Genomic DNA, 9,026 nt, shown 5'->3' on the forward strand with positions numbered 1-9,026 from the left:
GTCAACATAAACAACATCCACAAAATCCATTTGATGACTTTTGTGTGGCAACATTTTGTGAAGATTGAGCAAAAATTATAGATGATGCAGAAAAGAAATCTTGTTCAGTATGAATATTATTATTATTATTATTATGAGAACTGTTTAAATCAGGCTTTCACATTCAGTATTATTATTATTATTATGAGAACTATTTAAATCAGGCTTTCACAGGAATCAAAGCACTAAACAAAACAAACTCCAATAATGAAAAGAATAATTGCCTGTCATAAAAAGTACACTACAACAATGCACAAAAAAAAAAAAAAAAATCACAAATTAAACAGCTGATAATACAGAAAAATGGTGCCACTTATACACTGAGCAAAACTTGCACATTTTCTTTCGGTCTTCAATGGGCATTTTTTGACAGGTGTAACTTATACTACGTAAAATACATTAACTCAAACTGTGTTCTCTAAACGTTAAAATTGCATAGTATAGACGTTCTTTCAGTTCATGATTACAACAAATTTTGCTAATGATATTCAAGTTCTACTAGAACTACTTTCCATGAGCCGGCTCCCCAGTGAATAAACAATCAGAGCTAACGTTTAACTTGGATGAAAGGTTGATAGAAACCTGTATATTAGCTGCCAGGTGGAGGAAAATACCAGCCCCAATGTAGTGCTGTCTAAAGACAAAATTACAAAAACTGTGTTACTGTTCACTAAATGGACCTGACTGCATGTGACATGAGGCATAAAACTATGTTCCTGTGGAGGAACACTGACAGAGAGAAACCCTGTTTCCTGAGTGCTTAAAGAATTAGAAGGAGTTTAGAGTTAATCGGGATCCAAGTGACCATGTGCGATTATCTCTATCTACCTGCCTAGAGCATCTCTCCCATGTCACCACTCTCCATCCATCCCTCTGACTGTCTGCTTCGTGTATATATGTGCATGTGCGAGTGTGCACCTTTGAATGCGAGGGTGGAAGAGAGAAAAGCTGGCAAAAAGACTGTGATGTTCAGCTCTGCTGATTCATGGTTTTATGTGGAGCTCTGCCTCCCTGGCTGACAACCAAGAGAAATAAAGCTAAAGCCAAGCTCTCAGTCCTACGGCCACATGGTTGCTCCCATTCACTTCTTCAAGCAACAACAGGCACATGGCAATGTACACGCTAACACAAGTGAGGCTAAACTGCTCATATGTTCACTTAAAAGTACCCAGGACTACCCAGCAGCATCATGAATGCCCAGAAAATGAGTAGGTGCTGGTTATTTTACATCTGTTCATATTTGTTTTTAAAAGCTAAGGTCAAGTGATTGAATACTCTATAAACTTAAGATTTACCAAAGTATGCATTTGAAGCAGGCATCCTAAATTAATTCAGTACAAGGCACACTTGTATAGTTCCTTCTACTAAAGTGTATAACAGCCTACCTTGCAAAGTTAAAAGAATTAAAAGTTTCCAGCTTCTATTCATGACTGAATGAGGCACAGATGAAATACATCAGAATACATTTGTTTATGTTAGTCTTTTTCTGTGTAAACCTATCGCACACCCAGTTCTGATCTAATCAATACAGGCAGATGGTCTGAGCTCACAACCCTGCAACATGAAGCGATTTGGGAAGGGAATGAGTGCCTTGATTGATTTAATATGGCTGCCCTGAAAGCAAAACTGGATCCATTTCACCTCATCCAAAGCCCACTGGCCACACTGTTCATTCGTGCATATTACAACAGAAGTGTTTTTTTTTTATTGGGGGGGGGGAGGGGGAATTTAATCCAGATCTGTCCCTACAGGTTATAATTCCAAAGGATTTAAAGGGATTATTGCATTACTACTATATATATATATATATATATATATACACACACACACGAGGTCTGTTAGAAAAGTAATGGACCTTTTTATTTTTTTCAAAAACTATATGGATTTGATTCATATGTTTTTACGTCAGCCAAGCTTGAACCTTCGTGCGCATGCGTGAGTTTTTCCACGCCTGTCGGTTGCATCGTTCGCCTGTGGGCAGGCTTTGAGTGAGCACTGCTCCACCCCTCTCGTCGTTGTTTCATTGCGAGGAAATGACGGAATGATTTGGGCTTTTTTTCCATCAGAATTTTTTCAGAAACTGTTAGAGACAGGCAGCTGGAAACCATTCGAAAAATTTATCTGGCTTTCTGTGAAAATTTATGGGCTTCACAGAGAATAAGGAGTGTTACTACAGCTTTAAGGACGGCCCACAATGGCGCACGGCGCGCCACGCTCCGAGCCGCCAATCGAGAGGCAGAAACCACCAGATCATTTCTAAATGGATGGCTCTGTGGATCCGGGACCGTCGTGTGCAATTTCTGTGGTTATCACAAGAGCTGGACATCAGCCATTTTCCGGCAGATTTCACTTTTAACATGCCTATCTCGGCTTTCAGTGCTTACCAGTCGAGTGAGTATAAGAGAAATTGTGGAGAGCTGGGCATGTCCCAACTTGTCCTCTGGCACTCCGAAACGGAGGTGTTCCTTTGTCTCGCTTCATCAGCGAATCGGCTGTGACGTGCGAAGCCACCGCGCGGCTTTCCATGACAAAATCTCTTGTTAAAAGTCTTCAACCACTGTCTTTTTTGCCAAATTAAAAGCACCTGCTTACAGCAGCTGTGCATGCACGCAACTTCGATCACAGAGAAACTGAGGAGAGCTGACATTTGCTGTTCATTATGCTTATGTATTTTGAGTCAAGGATGAACGCTGCCAAAATGAAATGTTGATAGGACTAATATTTTTGGAGAAGCTATGTACATTAGCTAACAACACTGAACAATGGATGTTACCAACTACATTACGGACTAGTGATGGGTATTGATAAGGTTTTATCGATATCGATGCCATTATCGATTGTGCTTATCGATCCGATTCCTTATCGATACCTCGTGAATTTTGTACTAAAAGTAGGCTTTACAGGTTTTCTAAGTATTTCCTTGAGTCTTAAAGTAAATAAATATGAAATTAGTCACTGTATCCTTGATCTCTGGACATAAATAAAAATAAACAAAACTGTGTTTCGCTTTGAAGTTATTAATTCAGACTGAATTCTATCATTCTATCTTGACTTGTCAGAGAGCCGCGCAACGTTTGGAGCTGTGTGAACAGAACGGAGGATGATTCTCGTTTCTTTCTCGCAACAAGACAGGAGTCTCAGTTAGTAACTTTAATCCGCACAAAAGTGACTCACAACTCATATTCAGGGATGAAAGTGGTGAAAATCAAAAAAAGCTGAAACCCAAAATTACCCCCAACACCACCCAGACGAAAATTTTTCAATTCTAGAAGCTCTGAAATGCAATCTGGGACTATTCCAGACGATAAACTGGAGTGAGTACAGCATCCATTTAGGTGAGAAAAAAAAACAACTTTCCTTATTCAGATTCACTCCAGTAGTATTCTGCTCTTACTAGGATGCAGCAGTTTTCGACTTTGGCAGATAGTTCTGGAGGAAATCACTGAAGAAATTAAACTGAAAATATGGTTTGACTGAAACAAACTGTCAAACTTAAATAAGACGGATGAAATGGAGGTGTAAGAGTCACTAGGTGTTCACAAGAAACATTTATTTCTGTATGTATTTATTTATTTATGTTAGTTGATATTATATATTTTCTGTTGTGTTTCTATTCAGGTTCTTTTTGTCTCTTTCTCTAAAATTGTATATAATAATCATTAGATTATTAATATATAAGCAAAAATAAATTTAAGGAATATTACAATTTGAAAACAAATGCACCTGAACGTGATGACGGCTGCAATTGCTAAATGCTAACTTTTAACATTGAAAATGCCATAGACATGCTAACGCATTTGCATCGCTCCCGTTTTTAAGTTATAAAATACAATCTATCAACTGTTTCAGAAGACCATAACAGGTCGGTTTAACATAGAAAAGGTAAATAATACTCACAGACGTATGCTCTTTAGGGTTTTAGCGGGGGAAAATTATGCGAAAGAAAGAAATAAACGAAGCAATCGACTGAAACATTGCTTCAATCTGAGAACCACGCTTCGATTGGTTCAAGGTTCAAAGCAAAGCCGCGCTGAAGAAAAGTTGATTAAGGACCCGCTGCAGGGTCTGTAATCAATGTAGAGAAATTATCAGTTTCCTGACAAACACCCGCCAAAACAACGGCCACTCTGAAGGACAGATAACAGAATCGTTAAGCACAAAGTTTATTGATGTCGGTGGATCGAATCATTTCTTAACGATACCCGAAAGGAACCGGTTCTCGATACCCATCCCTATTACGGACTCACATGCCATTCCAGCAGGGGCCGGTAAGTCATTATATTAAAAGCGTGACTGCGGTGAGTGATTTTATTAAGTTCAATGTAAGTACATAATATAAGTGTAAATATGTTAAAACTACATGGATGACACAAGAAAGTGAAAACACTTATTTCCATTGTGGTCCATTTACAAATGAAATGACAAAATAGAAGTAAAAATAAAACAACTAATAACAGTGTGCATATGATAACAAGAACCTAACAATACATTGCATTCCTATAAATACATTAAAACAGTAAATTAACATTTAAAAATTGCATAATTAACAGGTAATAAAGAGTTTCTCTTCTAAAAATTGTTGAGGTCTAAGGTTCTAAAAACATTCTGAACTCACACACCATTCCAAGTCATTATACAAGCTTTGCTTAATTTATTAATACCCTTGAATGTGAGCTACCTGTTTTATAAACACTACCCAATCTAGAGCCAGTGGATCCCCATGGGCAACACGCTAGTTTTTGTTTTGTTTTTTAATTCATGAATCAGCTTGTTGGTCGAGCAATTATTTTAAGATGTAATGTTCCACATGTGCTAGATTCAACATTAATCATGAAAAAGACAAAGGATGCTGCACTGTATGCAGATTCAGGTTACTCTTTGGTCACACTCGCACAACACAGTAGTAGTCTAACTGCACAAATGTATCATAACTCCCAAAAGAGGATTATCACCAGCAAGCTCTTCTGGGACATCAGTGACATCACTCTGCAGAGTCAAAAACAGGCTCTGTGTGCTGCTGATTCAGCAGTACCACAATCCAACTCCGTCAATGTTTACTTTTCTTACTCAAGAAACCGTCTGTAGGATTCATTTTTACTTCCTCCAACTCGCCTTCATCCCTCTTACATTATCTTCGGAGCCTGTCATAAAAGATTATCTGACTATATATCCAGCAGTATCATCAATGGAGATGAAGCTTATTGGATAAGTTTTATTTTTAAACTGCACAGGAAGTAGCATATGTGCACTCACCCAGAAAGAGGTACAACACACTGGAGTAGAAATGTTTATTTTTAATTCTTCTCTCAGGAGAAGTGATGCCAAGCAGAAAATTAAATCCAGATCCATGTTTGTTTTTTGACATTGCAAAACAGGCAAAAAAAAAAAAGTATTTGTTTTGTTTAGGTTATTTTACAAAGACAAAAATAAGTCTGACATAATCTGGATCCAGGTTGTCAAGCAAAGCTGGAATGATTAATTAAGTATCTTTAATTAATTGACAACTATGTTGATAATCATTTAATAATTTTCAGTCCATTTTTTTTTTTTAAGTGCCCACATTCTCCGATTTCTTCTTTGTCAAATTGAATGTTTTCTGGTAGATCTGGGTAGTTTCTTTCATCCTCTCTGGCATTAAACTGGATATCTCTCAGCTATGGACATTTTTTTTTTACATTTTAAGGTGTCATTTTTTGGCTCTGGGAAACACAGATTGACATTCTTCACCATTTTCTGACATTTTATGAACCTAACAACTAACAGACCAATTGAGAAAAGTAGTCATAGATGCAACTCTATTCTCAAGCATGAAATTTCCTGCAATTCACCATCTAAACTCATTGTTATTTTAGGATCTTTGGGTTGTTGGACAAAACAGTTCAATATTTTAGACATCAATTTGGGCTGTGGGAAATGACAACTGGATTTTTTTTTTGTCACAGACAAAAACAAATTAATCACAAAATAAAATAGTCAATATATATTAGTGTGAAAACGGTTAACATAGTCTATAATGAAAATATCTCTTAGATTCAACCTCAGTATGGAACAAGTATTTATGACAAAAACGAAAAGAAACACAAAACATGACAGGGAACACCACTTCCTCACAGGATTACAAAGGCTGATTTTAAATATGATTCAGAGCTGCAAACTCAAACCAGTAATCAGATGCGAGCAATAACAAAAAGTCAGGACGAATGCAAACAGAAAACAGGATTTGTTGTCATTTTACTTAAAAGACTGTTGCCAAGTTAGGATAATTTATAGAGATATGACATAATTCTTACAAAACCAAATACGCAGCTGCATTATTTTTTTTCCTCCCAAACTCGTCTCTGAACGGGATTTTTTTTTTTTTTAACCAAAACAACAAACTACATCTTTGGATTTACAGAGATGCTGTCACACCGCGGCGACACTTCAATCTGGCAACATAATGAAACATATAAATTAAGCAACGGTTCGAACTACGTTTACATAACTTCATCGTATAGCTTTTAAAACAGATTAATAAATATATAAAATAAAACCGCAAAGCCGGCTGTATTGTCGCAAGGTATTTAAACAATCTGTGTATTAAAAAATGGCGCCCAATGTCCAACAAAACAAACACTAACTCATCACCTCCGTGTGAGGAACAGAAACGTGAAAACGGGCTTACCGGTTCCACTATTACCATCAAGGTGAAAGCAAAGAGCAGAAATAACGACAAAAAGGGGGGAAAAAAAATCCTAAATTCCGTCCACGTTCACGGGAGAAACAATGTTACGGAGCCACACATGCTTTGTTGTGCTGGAGGTGTCCGAAGATCGTAAAGTGGGCGGAGTCTCACTCTGATGACCAACTGAACTCAAACAGCCCGCCTCAAGAGCGCACACGAAAAAACGCTTCGAGCTTCGAAAATAATGTGTACATACATGCATATAAATAAATCCATCCTTACTCAAATTACGCGTATGTAAATAAATATCTAATGAAAAAGAAGACAGTTCTCTTGATTTTTCCTGGAAAATAGGAATGGCCATTAATGTTCTGTTTGAAAACTGATGAAGACAAACAATAAAATAAATAAATAAATAAATAAATAAAGCCTTATCAAAATCTTGAGGAACCCCAAAATCTTTGCACAGTATTCTGTAAATGAGTAGAATTACCTCTGCCATTAAAGTAATTTTTTCATCCATGTGTTTCTGGTTAGTTTGACTGTTACCAGATTATTCAAAAACCTACTAACCAGTTTTTAATTAAACGCTGAGCAGAGCCAGAGAAGGATGCAATGAATTTTTGTGCAGCTCCAGATACAAAAGTGGTGCCGTGAATATTTTAAAGCTACCATGTGTAGGATTTAATGTCACGTGGCAAGGTTACAGATTGCACTAGGTTGTTGCCAGTTCATGGTTTCACTTTTTGGGGGGACAGGGATTCGTGCTTTCACCTTCTCTTGTGATAAGCAATATGTATGATCCTCTATCTCACAAAAAAAAGGGTACTTAAACATGCTAGCCTGCACTAGCAACCACTGACTCCTCCATTCCTGTCAAAGGTGCAAACTGGGGCATTTGTCAATGTTTTTGCCAACTTCTTATAAGCCTAGAGAACACCTAGAGACTGTATACCTCCACCAAAACAGCAACAGTCATCTGTTTACACAGCCTTAACCAAGAATAACAAAGTCATCAAGTTCTGGTGGTTGGTGCACCAAAAGTAAGATGGAAAATGGGAGACTTCATAAAATATTAACTTATGGTGCTGGATCCACTTTTTCAAAATCCTGACTCACTCAAAGGTGGCAGTGGGATGGAGCTAAATCAGGCCGTTGCGTTACCAAGAATTGTAATTCTACCAGGACAACTGTACTGTAATAATCACTTCATAAAGATATAGTGAGCTAGTATACCATACTGGGCTCGCCACTCACTGACCACCATACTCTTCACCATTGGCCCCTCATTACGGATAAACACCATCTGGCTTCTTTTCAGGGAGTATCTTGCTTCATGCATCACATTGCTACATAACATCAGATCTGATCATGACGGTTTTTGGACTCTGCTAAGGCTGCCCCTCGTCACCAGTACTATTCGTGAGCTTCATGGACAGGATTTCAAGGTGCAGTCAGGGACTAGAACGTGTGCAGTTTGGTGACCTCAGAATTGCAGTTTTGCTTTTTGTGGACAATGTGGTCCTGCTGGCTTCATCAGACAGTGATACCCTTTGCACACTGGGCAGGTTTGAGACAGAGTGTAAAGTAGCTAGGATGAGGATCAGCACCTCCAATTCTGAAACCATGATCCTCTGTGGGAAAAGGGTGGCTGTCCCCTCTGGGTCAGGGGAGAGCTATTGCTCCAAGTGGAGGAGTTCAAGTATCTTGGGGTCTTGTTCACGAGTGGGAGTAAGATGGAACATGGGATTGACAAAAGGATTGGGGAGGCATCTCAGGTCCTGCGAGCGCTGTACCGAACAATTGTAGCGTAGAAAGAACTGAGCCAGAAGCCAAAGCTCTCAATTTACACTCCTATTCTCACCTTCGATCAGGAGCTTTGGGTTAAGGTCACAAATTCAAGTGGCAGAAATGAAGTTCCTCCATTGGGTAACCGGGCTTGCACTCAGGGACAGCGAGAGAAGTTTAAATATCCAGAAGGGACTGAGTAGAGCTGCTGCTTTTTTGCAATGAAAGGAGAAAGCTCAGGTGGTTTGGGCATGGTGAGGATGTCAGCTGGTCGTCTTCCTAGGGAGGTCTTCCAGGCATGTCCAACTGGGAGAAGGCCCCGGGAAAGACCCAGAATATTGCTGCAGGTATGTGACAAATACTGTATGAGAAGGATTGTGCATTTTGTGATTAAAAACATTAAATTTTGTACAGACAAAGAAAGACTTGCTAAAAAGATTTAGCTGAAAATCACACTGTATGATTTTTAAATGGTTAATTTGCATTTTATTGCATGAAATAAGTATTTGATAGAAAAACAGAACTTAATATTTGG

The 9,026-nt window shown here is 38.3% G+C and overlaps 1 protein-coding gene across 1 annotated transcript in view; it reads right to left on the bottom strand.

Annotated features, from left to right (window-relative positions):
- Positions 1-6,862, bottom strand: part of LOC117514535 — an 83,522-nt gene extending 76,660 nt beyond the window's left edge. Inside the window, exon 1 of the mRNA XM_034175045.1 lies at positions 6,704-6,862. The gene's annotated coding sequence lies outside the window, so the exon portion shown is untranslated. The remainder of the gene's footprint in view (positions 1-6,703) is intronic.
- Positions 6,863-9,026: the final 2,164 nt, after the last annotated feature.

Source organism: Thalassophryne amazonica, chromosome 7 (genome assembly GCF_902500255.1).
Source record: "Thalassophryne amazonica chromosome 7, fThaAma1.1, whole genome shotgun sequence".
Taxonomy (NCBI): domain Eukaryota; kingdom Metazoa; phylum Chordata; class Actinopteri; order Batrachoidiformes; family Batrachoididae; genus Thalassophryne; species Thalassophryne amazonica.